We start from the raw sequence: 14,127 nt of genomic DNA on the forward strand, positions 1-14,127 counted from the left end.
GGGATCGACCCTTACTCACGTAAGGTATTACTTGGTACGACCCGGTGCACTTGCCGGTTAGTTTGTGGGTTGTAAAATACCGCAGCAAGTTTTTGGCGCCGTTGCCGGGGATTGATAGTGATTAACAACTATAACTTATTTGATTGCTTAGATTAGGCGTTTTGTTTTAATTTTATTAAAATCTATTTTAAAAAATTTCGAAAAAAAATTTAAATTTTTAAATAAATAAATAGCACCAACATTTTTCTTAATTTCTGAAATTAAGTTTGGTGTTACCTATTTATTATTTATTTTATTTAGTATTTTTATTTTATTATTTTACACAGATTACCTCACTGGGAATTTTCTACACTCTGACGTAGAGATTCCCATCTTTTCTTGTTTTCTGTTTGTTTATGCGCAGGAACAGAGACAAAGAACATGTCTTAGACTTTGATCCTGAACCTGAAGGGACTTTCAGGCGGCGTTTACAACAAGCAAAACTTTACAAGGCTGCAGAATCCACTATGGATCCAATTAATACTGATAATACCCATGCGACAAACCCGAATGGGAATGAACAAAGGAGAGTACTTAGCTCTTTCTCTGCTCCTACTGCAGATCTGTATGGAAAGAGCATTGTGGTGCCTCCTATTACTGCGAACAACTTTGAGTTGAAGCCTCAACTGGTCACTCTGGTGCAACAAAACTGCTAGTATCACGGTTATTTCTAGTTTTCTGCAAATTTGTGATACTGTGAAGACAAATGGAGTAAACCCAAATGTGTACAAACTCATGCTCTTCCCGTTTGCTCTGAAGAATGGAGCAAAGCTATGACTAGATTCTCAACCCAAGGAGAGTTTAGATACTTAAAAAAAAGAACCCTTTTTTTGTAATTCCTATGATGCAATTGGAGCTTGGGAGAGATACAAGCTACTGACTAGGCAATGTCCTCCAGACATGTTCTCCAAATGGACACAACTAGACATATTTTATGAAGGTTTAGGAAAAATGTCCAAGATGTGCTTAGACAACTCTGCAGAAGGTTCATTGCACAAGAAGAAGACACCAGAGGAGACTATTGAGCTGATTGAATTGGTTGCAAGCAACCAATATTTATACTCATCTAACAGGAATCCTGTGAACTCTGAGACTCCTCAGAAGAAGGGTGTCATAGAAGTAGACGCTCTTAATGATATCTTGCTCAGAACAAGCTTATGTCTCAGCAAATAAATCTAGTTACTCAACACATGGGTGACATGCAAGTCTCAGCTATCAACACACAAAATTTACCACAAGAAATCTCCTATGACATGGCAGGTAATTTTGTGCAAAATGATAATTATGATTATGCTCAACTTTCTTTTGAATACGTGAATTACATGGGGAGTGGTCCTAGGAATCCCAACAATGATCCATATTCTAAGACATACAACCAGGGATGGAGAAATCACCCAAATTTTGGATGGAGGGATCAACCTCAGAGACCTCAGAACTTCAACAATAGTTCTAAGGGCGGTTTCTAATAGAACAATGATTTGGAAGCAATATTGACAGGTTTTAGACAGGAAACCAGAGCGTCCATCAAGAACCTGGAGATTCAAATGGGTCAAATAGCCACCAGAGTTAATGAAATTGATTAGAGGACCACTAATAGCCTTATTGGTAACACAATTCCAAATCTAAGAGAGGAATGCAAGGCTATCTCTGTGATAAGTGGACAAGTGGCAAGTACGGAAGCACAAGTTCTGCAAGAAACCAGAGCCTCCATTCGAAATTTAGAGGTGCTAGTGGGCCAACTGAGCAAGCAAATACTTGAGAGGTATGCAAGTACATTTCAAGGTGATACAGTGGTGAACCCAGGAGACGATTGCAAGGTTATTCAATTGAGAAGTGGCAAAGTAGCTGAGGCCAATGAAAAGCTAGTTGAAAAAGAAGCTCCAGAGGATAAGAAGGGAGAATTGGAGCACGCCACTCCAAAGCATGCAGACAATCCATTCCCAGACTCTCTTAACACTCATCCTACATTGCCAAATGCTCCTGAGTACAAGCCTAAGATGCCGTATCCTCAGAGACTTCAAAAGGAGACCAAGGACAAGCAGTTTACAAAGTTCTTGGAAATCTTCAGAAAGTTACAAATCAATATTCCTTTTGCTGAGGTTTTGTAGCAAATGCCTATCTATGTCAAGTTCATGAAGGAGCTGTTGTAAAAAAAAACGTTTAAATGGAGATGAAACAATAGTTCTGACTAAAGAATGTAGTGCTGTAAAAAAAACGTTTAAATGTAGATAACTCTGAAACCTTAACTGCTTTCTCAAATATTTTATTCCCAACTCATTGCTGCTTGCTTTCTGAAAATTTTAAAGTACTGTTTAATGTTCTTTGAATATCTCAAAACCATTTTATGCTTGCCTAACTAATCCTATCAAACGCTATTGTTGTTTGATCCATCAATTCTCGTGGGATCGACCCTTACTCACGTAAGGTATTACTTGGTACGACCCGGTGCACTTGCCGGTTAGTTTGTGGGTTGTAAAATACCGCACCAGAGGCCCACTTACATACAAACAAACTCATATTGGACTCAAGAAGGGTTGAGTTTAAGGAAACACATAAGACCACTTGATATTAGAATAGACTGTTTGGCCTTCTTGAAAATTATTTCAAAATTAGAATCCAGAATTAATGTTCTCTTTTGGAAAGCTCTTCATTTGTCCAGAAATGTCTCATTTCGACCTGTGAGACAAAAACTTCACACACTACATCAGCAAGATTAAAACAAATATTCATAACAGCGTATTCCTAAATTAGTTCTCAATTTGCAGAACCTATCTTTAGTCGAAGGTTTTGTGAATGTATCAGTAAGTTGTTCCTCCGATTTAATAAATTGAATATCAATATTCTCACTTTGAACATGTTTCCTTATCAAGTGAAATCTCACTTCAATATATTTAGTCCTTGAGTGTAAAATAGAAATTTTGAAGATATTAATGGCACTCATATTATCACAAAACAAGAAAATATTATCTGCTCTCAATTTGTAATCAGGTAACTGAGTTTTTAACAATAATAATTGGGAACAACAAGATGAGGCAACAATGTATTCGACTTCAGCAGTAGACATAAAAATGAAAAGACTATTTTTCTTGACCACACGTTCAGGACCTGTCCAGAAAGCAACAAACTCCTAAAGCGTTTCTCCTATCCACTCCATCTCCAGCAAAATCTGCATCATAATACCCAACTGTAGAAAAATCATCAGTCCTAGGATATCATAAACCAAAGTTAGATGTTCTATGAACATATCTAATGATTCTTTTAACTGCAGAAAGATGTGACTCTTTTAGTTGTGATTGGAGTCTTGAACAAACTCCAACACTTTACACAATGTCAGGTCTAAAGAATATAAGATACATAAGAGAACTTATCATTACTCTATACCTAGTCTCATCAACATCTTTTTCAGTTTCATCCTTTTCTAACTATAAGTTCGGATGCATCGGAGTGCCCACGGATTTGGCATTCTCCAATCCAAATTTCTTAACTAATTCTTTGGCATACTTCTATTGATGAACAAAAATACCATTTGTAGTTTTTTAATTTGAAATCCAAGGAAAAAGATAAGTTCACCCATCATGCTCAAGTCAAATTCACTTGTCATAAGATTGCTAAAATCATCACAAAGGAATTCATCGGCTGAACCAAAAATTATATCATCAACATAAATTTGTACTAGGATAAAAAAATCATTAGAATTTTTAATGAAGAGGGTAGTGTCAGTGGTGCCTCTTTAAAAATTATTTTTCAAAAAAAAAAGAACTAAGTCTTTCATATCAAACTCGTGGAGCTTGTCTTAAACCATAAAGTACTTTTGAAAGCTTGAAAATATGATTTGAAAATTTTTTATTTTCAAAACTAGGAGGCTGTGCCACATACACTTCTCTATCTATAATACCATTCAAAGTGCATATTTTACATCCATTTGAAAAAGTTTAAAACTACAATGGGCAGCATATGCAAGGAGAAGCCTTATTATAGCTTCCATTCGGAGCACTGGTGTAAATGATTCATCAAAATCTATTCCTTCCTCTTAATCATATCCTTGATCCATCAATCTTGTATTGTTCCTAACTATACTTCCATCTTCACCCAATTTATTTTTAAAAATCCACTTAGTTCCCATCACCTTTTTTCCAATTGGATTGGGTACAAGTGTCCATACTTGATTCTTCGTCAAGAGCTTCATTTACATTTTAGAACTCAATTTGAGAAAAACATGCCAAATTATTTTTCTCAGTTGCTCTTCTAGAAGAGGATTTTGTGATGACACCTTGTGATGGATTTTCTATGATGAACTTTTGTAGATAATTCTTTAAAAATTTTCATTCATGGGATCTTGAAAATTTAAAGACAGATTCAGACAAGTCTGGTTCATTGGTGCTGGTGCTCCCAGAAATTTCAGCAGTTTTAAAAGATAAAATAAGATTGTCTCCTGTATAATTATCTGTAGCAGCAAATTCAAAAACAGGTTGTCCAGATTCACCTTTTTCTTGATTTGGGACTTTACTTATGTTACCTTCCAATTGATTCGTTGCATCATCTTCTTCTAGAACACTTGAAATAATATTAGTATCATTAAAGATAAGATGTATGGATTTCTCAACAATCCTAGCATCTTGATGATATACTCTATAGGCTTTATTAGTTGTAGAGTAACCAACAAAAATACCTTCACAAGCCTTTGGATTAAATTTTTAAAATTATCTTTAGTGTTTAAAACAAGGCATTTACATCCAAAAATATGAAAGTATTTTAGATTTGGTAGATTTTTCTTCCAAAGCTCATAAAGGGTTTTCTTAAAAACCTTCATAATGATTGTTCTATTCAAAATGTAGCATGTTGTATTCACGGTTTCAGCCCAAAGAAACTTAGGAACTTCACTTTCACATAACATGACCCTAGCCATTTATTGAAGACTTCTATTTCTTCTTTCCACAATACTATTTTGTTGGGTATTCTTGGACAAGAGAAGTTATGTGAAATTCCAAGTTCATCACAAAAAGATTCAAAAAAATTGATTTTCAAACTCTTTACCATGATAATTCTAATAGAAACAACCTTTAAATCTTTTTCATTTTGAATTCTTTTGTTGAAAACTTCAAAGGCTGAAAATGTATCATTTTTATGTACTAGATAGAACTCAACTAAATCTTGTATAATCATCCACAATTACTAAGCCATAGTATTTACCACTTAGACTTTGAGTTTTAGTTGGACCAAAGAGATCAATATGTAGCCATTCAAGAGGTCTTTTCATAGAAATGTCTTTCTTTGATTTAAAAAAACTCTTGGTTTATTTTTTCATTTGACAAACATTACAAGTGATGTCTTTATCAAACTTGATTTTAGGAAGACTTTTCACTAATTCTCTTCTTACAAGCTTGTTAATTTGATACATGCTAGTATGATCCAATCTTTTGTACCAAAGCTATTTTTCAGATTTTTTAGAATGAAAACAAGCTACATTTTGACTCTTAAGTTCATCTAAAGTGAGGCCATATACATTATCACATCTTTTAGCAACAAATAACATTTCATCAGATTTTTCAACTACAATAAGGCATTCTAATCTTTTGAGAATTATCCAATAACCAAGATCACATAATAGGCTAATACTCAAAAGATTGTGTTTCAACCCAATAACTAAGAAAACATCAATAAAAGTAGAAAGATCTTTACCTACTTTTCTAATAGTAATGATTTTTTCCTTATCATCATCACCGAAGGTCACGAATCCTCCATTATACTTGTTGAGCTTGATGAAGATTGTTGACTTTTTAGTCGTGTGCCTAGAGCATCCACTATCCAAGTACCACATGTCTTTCTTCTTCTTGGATACTAGACAAATATGCACAGATTCTTAAGTGACCTTAGGTATCCAAATCAATTTGGATCCTTTGATGTTAATCCATCTTAGTTACCTAAGAGCATTGAAGTCACAAATAACCTTGTATACTTTATTTTCCATTCTTCTTTTGACAATGAAGCATTAGAGAGAAGAATTACCAAGTTTATCGCATGTTGACCAATGATTTCTATTTGTGGAATTTTGAAAGTGATTAAAGGTGTTGATTTTTCTAGTTTCTGAGGTAGATGCAACACTTTTGATAAAACAATTAGCAGCCGCACCATCTTTAGCAACATAGCTTATAACAGAATTTTTTGACAAACGTTTGGTCCTTAACAATGATGCATTTTATTAAAATATGATTTTTCAAACTTAGCATCAACTTTAGTGAAGTAACCTAGACCAAAATTTTCAAATAAAGGTCTTTAATTAGCAAGTAATTTGTTTAAGTTGTTGAAACTGTGTGCAAATTTTGATAAATTATTTTTTAGACCTTTAAACACTTTATGTAATTTTTCATTTTTTGCAACGTGATACGGTGAAAAATTAACCAAGGGCTTTTCTTTAAATTTTTCAATTTCAAATTTTAAAAATCTTTTTTCTTTAACAAGTTCAATGGCATTTTCGGTTCCTTCACTTTATCTTTAAAGAAATCATTTTCAACTTTCAAAACTTCATTTTCAGATTTGTATTTATTGTATTTATTCAACAATTTTTCAGAATGCTCAATTAGATCATCAATAATGACATGTAAATCTTCAACGGAAAAATCAAAGTAGTTTACCTCGTCTAGTTGATTGTAACCAGCCATGAGACAGACTTATGCTTCAAAGTTAGACTCTTCCTCATCATTAGAATCGTTCTCTAGATCCCCCCAAGAGGCCGTATGTAACGACCCGACTTCTACCACATCATGATCGTACTAAAAGGAAGGTGTTACTGACCTGATTTCCTTTATTATCTATTTAATATTAAGTCTTTATGACATTAACACATTTCCAGTTTTAGAAAAAAAGCTAGTAAATTTTATTTTTAATCATTAAAAATCGTTCAACAAAGACTTTTAATGAAAAATAATTACATGATTACTAGTAATACATTATAGTTAATCAATGAGCAACAAATACAAGCCTACCCCTCTGAATAAAACTTCAACTAATAAGGCGAGGAGAAAATAAATTCTAATAACAACTCAACTTGCAAACAAATTCTTCTATGCCTCCACAGCTTCACAATAAGCCTTCACACCTGTAGCTGAAAGGATTGAAAAGATGGGGAAGAACTGAGAAGTCCTTAGTAGGGTCGGGGTAGCAGTTAAGTTCATTTTATCTTATACTTAGCCAACAACCACAAATCACAGAATACATATAAAGCAAGAGTCAAGAAGCATACTTACACAATCACAGAAACACATATCACAAAGAAGTATGCGCAAACAAGTATGATGGATGTCTGTCCTATGCAGGCTGTGAGCTCATGTGTTGGTTTACACCCTACAACCCGACATTACCTAAGAACCAGTCTCAGATATGGTTTTCTATTGCATATTGTACGTGCATATGTATCGATATGGTTAACAACACCACCAGTACGTGATCACCGACAATCATCGCAAAGCTAGACGCTATAGTATACACACATTGGGAAACAAAAATCAACAGTACATGGGCGTCCCGGAGTTTAACAATCAATCAGTACGTGCACTAGGTAAGCAGGACAAAACCCTCGCCCTTGCCAGGCGAACCTTCAATCATTTAGTTCTCGTTTACCAAGCCCTATATGTTTCTCAGTTTTCAGTTCTCAGTTAGTTTTAGTCATTTTCATTCTTAGCTCGTTTTCAGTATCAAATATACACTATCTCTGATTATTTTCTTTTTGTTCTCTTTCCTTTCGTCTCGTTCTTTTTCTTTTCTGTTCCCTACTCTCCTGTAGCAGAGGTTCTTTAGATTCGTTTTCTTTTCTCTTCTTTTCTTATTCTTCTTCTTTACTTTCTTACATTTCAACAATATAAATTATCTTCTCACTCATTCATCGTCCTTTCCTAAGTGTGTTATAAAAGGAGAATCTTAAGATTTTCAATTTAACTTTATACTAATGCTTTTAGAAAATCTTAGTATTTTATCTTTCTTTTTTATTTGATAAAAAAATAATAACTTTAATAGAAATATACTAATAAAATATACTAGTTAAATTAGTATAAGTAAAAAAATTAATTAAAAAATCTCAAACTTTTAAATATTTCACTTCTTAACCCAACATTTTATAAAATCTCTAATTTAACTTCATATTTCTAAAAATAACCCTAAACTTTTACTTATTACTTAAAATATCCCAAAATTTATATAATTACTAATTTTTAATTCCGATCTTTTAATAAATTACATTTTCATATTCAAAAAATATTTGTTGTGTTAGTGACAAAACTCCTTCTCAAAATCGAAATCTTCTCTTGTGATCTTTCAAAATATATATTTAATTTTAAATCTGTTTTCGAGTTTTTCAGCTACCGATTTTTTCAACTTTTAATTTAATCTCGCAACCATCAAAACTCATCATTTTTTTTATCAACAACCTGCATCACAACAGCTCCAAAAATCATCAATAATACCCCAGTTAGGCTGTTCTCATATGGTCGAACCATAGATCTCAAGAAAACAATAGTAATTCAACAAAATTCAACATAAACTCAATCAAATTCAAACAATAATCAATCAAATCAATATTCATTTATCACATTTATATTTAATTAGTGAAAAATTATCAAATTTTACCTCCAAATAAAAATCACCAAAACCAAAATACTAGGATAGGTTTCTAATCAAAAAATTGAAGAAAAAAATGTCAAAAATCAGATACTCCACCTTATTCCCACTTGATCAGACCATGCATAGAAGATCAGCAACATCATCGTTGATTTTTCTTTGTGAAAAGTGGTACCATTGTGAAGAGAAAGAAGAGATTATGAACACTTTAATCGATTTAGATTTTTTATTGGAATTACGAATCTCAAAAAATCGAACCCAAATGGAGGTTAGCCGATTTTACGTTCACTCTCAGTTCTTTCTTTTCGTTATCTCCAAATGCTTCGGTAATGAAAAGAGAATGATGAGACTAGATGATGATTAAGTGACAAATGATGATTATGTGTCACAGTTAGGTTAGATGTCAAGTCTTGAAACTGTGGAGCCAACGAATCAAATTATAAATATTTTAAATGCATAATTATAAAAAATAGATATATTAAAATATAAATAATAATATATACAAAGATAAATATATATAAATTACTAATATAAATGACATTAGTAACATAATGATTATAAGAATAAAAGATATATGATAAAACATTAGCAAAGCTAAGTTCATCAAAGAGTACCGATATTTATTCATACCGACCGATTTTTCTCAATAATAATATTATTAAATAAATTATTATTTTAATTAAAGAGGATAAAAATAAAATATCAATATTATAATCATAATAATTTTATTTTTTCTCAAAATATCTCATTATAATAATAAAAATTATATAAAAATCTTAATTAATTTAAATTCTAATTTTCATAAAATCAATTATGTAAAATATCTTATTATAGTAAAATTATATAATAATCTTAATTAATCCAAACTCAATGATAATAATTATAAGAATCAATATTAATTTTGTTTATTAAAATAATTTTTAATAAATAATTCAAACTAATAGAATAAATCATAAAATTAATGTGATTATTTTTAATAAAGTAGTCCTATAAAGATAATAAGTTCAAGTTAATAGAATAAATCATAAATAATCTATAATAGAAGTTTCAAAAATATGGATTGTTACACCATAAGGACTTTTTTCTTTTCTTTCTTTATTCTATCCTCTTGCTTAAGCTTAGAGCAGTCAAACTTGTAGTGACCAGTTTCTTTGGCTTAGATATCTTTTTTGCTTTTTTAAACTCGAGCATCTGCTCTTGTCTTTGCTCTGCATTAGCCTTCTTTATCTTCTAGCAAAAATACAATTTTATCATCTGAAAAATTATCATTGGAATCATCCTCCAATAACTCAACTTTTGATTTTAGGGCCACTCCTTTTCTTTTTGCATCTTAGTTGATGTGTGTAGTTTCTTATGCAAGAAGTTTTTCTCTTAACTCATCATATGTTAATGGACGCAGATTGTTGCTTTTGGCTACCACAGTTACTTTTGTTTCTCACTCTTTTGCAAGGCTTTTAAGAACATTCTTCACAAATGTTTATTTAGTGTGGACCATTCCCATAACATCCAAACTGTTTATAATAATCGAGAATATCTCGAACATCTCATCAATGGTTTCTCCTTTTTTCATGGAGAACATTTCATATTCTTTTTGCAGCATATTTATTCTTGTTTCTTTGACTTGTTTGGTACCTTTGTGAGTGACTTAGAGTCTATCCCAAATCTTTTTTGCCGTCTTGCATCTAGATACCTTTCAATATTTCTCGAGTCTGATAGTACAGTGTATCATGTTGATAGCTTTGACATTTAACTCTACCTTCTTCTTGTCTTCTTCATTCTATTCGACTTCTTCTTTTGGAGTCACCACTCCTTTGACATTTGTCTTGGTTGGAACTTGAGGACCATTTATAACGATCTTCTATATATTGTAGTAATTAGATTGTACAAAGATCTACATCCTTTCTTTTCAAGGTGTAGTTCTTACCATTAAAAAAAGGTGGTCTGATGTTGGATTGACCCTCAGTAAGTGTGTAGGCTGTAGTGCTTGTACCCATGTTGTTTGTCATTGGACCTTTTCTCCAAGTTATGAAGCTTGATCTTTGAGACTAGGCTCTAATACTAATTTAAGATTATTGATGGCCTAGAGAAAGAGGGGTTAAATCTATAGTCTTCTTTTAAACTTGATTAATTAATCCTCAAACCAGAAAATAAAGCTTTGCTTCTGTTCAGACTATTAGATTAATTATTCAGGAGATAATTTTATTTTGTCTCATAATGAGCGAAAACATAATCAGAGCAGGAAAAAAGAAAATGACACAGTCATGTATCCTGGTTCATCTACCTTGTGTAATACAACCTACATCCAGTCTCCACCATAACAATGGTGGAATTTTTGCTATTCTTTCAAGTATTATATATACCAATTCCCAAGGATTCAACCTAATTCTATCAGGAATAAACCAAGCTGTTACCTAAACTTGATTTGGTTAGGTTCACTCCCTAGAATCACAACACACTAAGTGATTACCTAACTTAGCAAGGGATATAACTTAGATACAAGACACAAAACATAAATACAATGAAAAGAGATATGACATAAATATTGGCTTATCTCTCCAAGTTACCTCTCTTTATCTTTTCTCTCTATGACTTTTTCTTAATGCCTCACATATATGCCTTTTTCATTAAAGTGAAACAAAAAAAGATATAACATACAAACAAAATATTCAATGACCACTACAAAAAAAAGACCTATGGTCACGGTAAAAAATCGTGACCATAGCTAGTAAAAAGGGTGACCATAGATCTATGGTCACGGTTTTGGACCTATGGTCACGGCTTTTTACCGTGGCCTATTCTCTCGTGACCATAGGTCTATGATCACGGGTTTTTTATCTATGGTCACGGTTTCTATAGTTACGGTTTCAATTTTCAAATTCTGACACTTTAGGCCACGTTTTTTCACTATGACCATAGCCTTATCTATGGTCATGGTTAGCCTCTATGATCACCCTTCCATAAAACCGTGATCATAGCCTTATCTATGGTCACGATTTTTGCCGTAACCATAGCTCTATGGTCACCCCACCTTAAAACCGTGACTATAGTCTTATCTATGGTCACCCCACCTTAAAACCGTGGCTATAGCCTTATTTATGGTCACGGTTTTTCGTCGTGACCATAGCCTATATAGTCACCCCACCTTAAAACCGTGACCATAGCCTATTTTGTTTTATGAGATTTAATTTTTTTTTAAAGCATAATCACATCCCAAAACGATGATAATCACCAAATAAATCTAAAAATAAGAAATTCAAGAAATTTAAATCATAAGAATTTCATTATAAGTTAAGATATGTTTTTAGTCTAAACAACATAAATCAAAATAGAGTGTAATTTTTCCATTACATGTAATACCAAATAAAATCTCTTTTCAAAAAGTACACAACACATCAAAATATTACATGTAGATAACTAAAGTCATTATAAGACCTATTCCATCCCATCCAAAATACAAGTATGAGAATAGAGGCAGCACCTTTTCTCTTCTTCTGGATTTTCTTCATATAAAATTCAAGCTCTTTACTTTCCAAAATATAGCTGCAGCATTCAAGAAGGAATGAAATAAGTAACAGATCAAGAATCAAATTAGACAAAAATCAGGGCAACCCAAACAAGCAATAGTTATATGCATTACCCGTCATCCCTGCCACATTGATCAGGTCGAGAAGCAATGCAAGGCAGCAATCTCCCACCACCAAACTGCTCTTCAACATGAGGATAAAGCTTACGATCTTTCTAGCGTTTCTCGATTTTTCTTTGGACATGGTTGCTTTTCTTGGCTTCCTCTACAGGGTTCTCACCTTCCTGCAAATAAGACATTGATGGATAACAGGAAAACACATCAGCCTCTACACACGCTAATGCAGTTGACTTTATAAATCAATTATAGGTTAACTAAATATCATTATAGGAAAAAACACTTTTAGCCTCTACAATGCATTCTTTATTTTGCATTTTATGTGCATTTGGCCTAATGGAAAGAATAACTTGCAAATAAACATAATGTAGCATGTAATTACTTCAGATTATTTTCAAAAGGCTTATTCATTTTGAATATACTTAAAATGAAACAACTACCTGGGTACTTTTTTCAGAAATAGTATACATGCCTTATACATTTTTCAGCAGCCTTTCACATGAATTCAGTAATGTCAGCAAGAACGACACAAATTCAGCATCAATATCCATCAAATAATCAAGAATAAACATTTATAATCACATCAATGCATACCAATCACATGCAAACAAACATTGATTTCAAGCATTAAACCAAAAATTTCATTAAAAACTTTTTGAGACACTTAGTGTGCAAAGGCATTAAACAAATCAAATATCACAACCAAGTATTCATTCAACCTCCATTCACAAAATCAGCATCAATTGTGCACAATTAAAATTCGATCAAGCCAGTCCAAACAAATTAAAATTCGACTCAAGAAGCATAACATGTTTATCTATGTATGAACTAACATAAAAAAATCCTAATTCTACTCTAATCCAACTAACAGCAGCAAGTTTACAGCACAAACAACCTTAATGCAGTGAATTAATGCAATCAACATCACCGAAACAATTTCAACATCGAAAGTCACCAAAACCAGCAGTAACCAAGTATAATCCCGCAATGTCAACAGCATTTTCTCAGCAAAAATTAGTCTAAAGTGCAGTAAATTACAAGTAGACAATCCAACATATCCAATTCTAACCAGAAATTCCTCATTCTAACCTAAACTCAACTAACAGCAGTAATTTTCTAACAAAACAGTCAGCAACTTAGAGTATTTCCAATTTCTCAACACAATCACACAATTAACCCAATATCTCCAACAACATATTTATAAAAAACGTGCAGTAAAGCAGCGAATCATAAATACAGTCAACAATTCAATCAAACAATTCCAAACAGCTCCAACAGTGATATCCATAAACAAAAAGAAATTACAAATAATTTTAGCAGTCAATTCTCAGCAAAATCAACCATTAACAAGAATGTCATAGAGTCTGACAATTAACCAAATGAACTCAAGCAAAATACTAGTTATAACTGAGACACAGATGAAATTCCAAAGGAGAAGTTGAATTGAAACCTGTTTGAAGAACAGGGAAGGAAACCCCACACTCGTTCCGTTTCCTAGGCAACAACCACGGTGGTTCCCCGGCAGCTCCAGTGATGGTAGTAAACCTCAGCAATAGCCAAACAGCGACAGTAACGATACATAATTGAGCCAGAGCAGTGACAACAATACCTTCGACAGCAAGAGAACAACTGGGTTCATCTCCAATGGCGGTGGCAGCGACGCTCACTCTCTTCGGGCCTTGTTCATCTCTCTCTCTGGGCTTCTTCCACTACGACGGCGGCACCTTCAATTGTCGACGACGACGACTGCGACTCCGACCACACCAACGGTGATGGCTAAGGTCCCTTTCATCTCTGTCGCGAGCTTCCTTCTCCCTCGCGCCTGTCTCTCTCTCTCC

At 33.0% G+C, this 14,127-nt stretch overlaps 1 long non-coding RNA gene across 1 annotated transcript; it reads right to left on the reverse strand.

Moving 5' to 3' along the window:
* Window positions 1-11,901: 11,901 nt before the first annotated feature.
* Window positions 11,902-14,121, reverse strand: LOC107494762 (uncharacterized). Its single transcript, XR_001593363.3, has 3 exons — window positions 13,740-14,121; window positions 12,287-12,456; window positions 11,902-12,189 (listed from the first exon to the last, which is right to left on the reverse strand). It is a non-coding gene; the product is annotated as an uncharacterized LOC107494762 (long non-coding RNA).
* Window positions 14,122-14,127: the final 6 nt, after the last annotated feature.

This window comes from Arachis duranensis, chromosome 6, assembly GCF_000817695.3.
Source record: "Arachis duranensis cultivar V14167 chromosome 6, aradu.V14167.gnm2.J7QH, whole genome shotgun sequence".
NCBI lineage: Eukaryota > Viridiplantae > Streptophyta > Magnoliopsida > Fabales > Fabaceae > Arachis > Arachis duranensis.